This window comes from Diaphorina citri, unplaced genomic scaffold (genome assembly GCF_000475195.1).
Source record: "Diaphorina citri unplaced genomic scaffold, Diaci psyllid genome assembly version 1.1 scaffold11184, whole genome shotgun sequence".
Taxonomy (NCBI): domain Eukaryota; kingdom Metazoa; phylum Arthropoda; class Insecta; order Hemiptera; family Psyllidae; genus Diaphorina; species Diaphorina citri.
In genome coordinates this window covers 1-1,714 of record NW_007388556.1, presented here as the reverse complement: position 1 = coordinate 1,714, position 1,714 = coordinate 1, and the positions used below count along the sequence as shown (strand labels likewise).

The following is a 1,714-nucleotide window of genomic DNA, read 5'->3' as shown; positions in this document are numbered from 1 at the left end:
TTGCACCATGATGGGAGACTCTGTGTTGAGCGGATTAGCTATGGCGAAGGACGAGGTCGGTACGTTGGTACTAGGAGTAGACTCTTCAGCACTCTGCAATCGAACCAATAGGAACCAATTTTTAGTTGTGTAAAGCATATTTAAATGCTTGTCAAAATTATCATTCCCCCATTATTACACCTAGATAAATTTTATGACATGACTTGGACTCGAACCACCAACCCCTAGATCCAAAGTCCAACGCGTTAACAACTGTACCAGTGAGGTTGGTAATCAAACCAATAGTTCAATATCGCTAACTAGGCTGGCGTATTACTATATTTAATACGAACAGTTTTTTTCGTGTGCATTGTTGGTGTATAAAGTAGACATTTTCACATGGATGACAGTATTTTATTTTTATTATGAGCCCTACCCCCCCCCCCCCCCCCAAAAAAAATGGGATCGATAGGCCCAACCCACCAAACCCATCTCAGAGACACAGTCAAATTTAATTAAAATCAGAGAAACCGTTCAGGAGTTATAATAATAATAGTGCTTATTTATACTGCTCGCATAGGACTGAAAAGTCCCTTTACTTCAGCAGTAGGCTACTACCATTATTGTGGTCAAATTCTCAAATTATATTGAGGATAAAATTCCATGCCTCGGCTGGGATTGAGCTCACGCCCTCCAGTTTACCAAGCGAGCGTTTTGACCACCACGCCACTGAGGCAGGTATGTCACCAGTTTTATTTCAATTTGTCTTCCTTCTCTCTTCGATTTCGGGACGATAAGACCATAGCAGTTACAGTTCCCTCTGTCAAACCTCTTCACCACGCCACTGAGGCAGGTATGTCACCAGTTTTATTTCAATTCTCTGGCTACACCGAAAGTTTCATCACTAATTTCGATCTTGGTCACCAGTTTTATTTCAATTCTCTGGCTACACCGAAAGTTTCATCACTAATTTCGATCTTGACTCTGGTCAATCTACAATTTTACACTAAACATTCAGAGTCTTCACACGAAATAAAATACTGTCATCCATGTGAAGATTTCTACTTTATACATCAACAATGCACACGAAAAAAACTGTTCGTATTAAATATAGTAATACGCCAGCCTAGTAAGCTTGGTTGGTAGTCCGTTTGCCTTGTAAGCGCAAGGCCGCGGGTTTGATTTCCGCCCGAGGCGGATTTTAGAGATAATGTTCGTCCTCGGAACGGCTGGCTTTCTCCTATCAAAAAAGAAGGAGCCACAAAAAAAAAGAGTTCATCCATGTGAAAATGTCTACTTTATACACCAACAATGCACACGAAAAAAACTGTTCGTATTAAATATAGTAATACGCCAGCCTAGTTAGCTTGGTTGGTAGTGCGTTTGCCTTGTGAGCGCAAGGCCGCGGGTTTGATTTCCGCCCGAGGAGGCGGATTTTAGAGATAATGTTCGTCCTCGGAACGGCTGGCTTTCTCCTATCAAAAAAGAAGGAGCCACAAAAAAAGAGTTACTTACAAAGGCGGCAGCAGTCTTGAGAGACGTGACACTGGAAATGACAGGACAGAAGTCTGAAGACTCATCTAAACCACTGTGAACATCTTCCTGTGATGCTTCAGCTGCTTCTGAAAATATCAACACACAACTCGCATTACTCATTAAATAATTCATCACAACTCGCATTAAATAATTTATCAGCTAATAACGCTTGCCCGCTACGTTGAACCAACTTTGGTTC

At 41.5% G+C, this 1,714-nt stretch overlaps 1 long non-coding RNA gene across 1 annotated transcript; it reads right to left on the bottom strand.

Moving 5' to 3' along the window:
- Positions 1–41: 41 nt before the first annotated feature.
- Positions 42–1,603, bottom strand: LOC113472970. Its single transcript, XR_003395083.1, has 2 exons — positions 1,495–1,603; positions 42–93 (listed from the first exon to the last, which is right to left on the bottom strand). It is a non-coding gene; the product is annotated as an uncharacterized LOC113472970 (long non-coding RNA).
- Between the last annotated feature and the right edge of the window lie 111 nt (positions 1,604–1,714).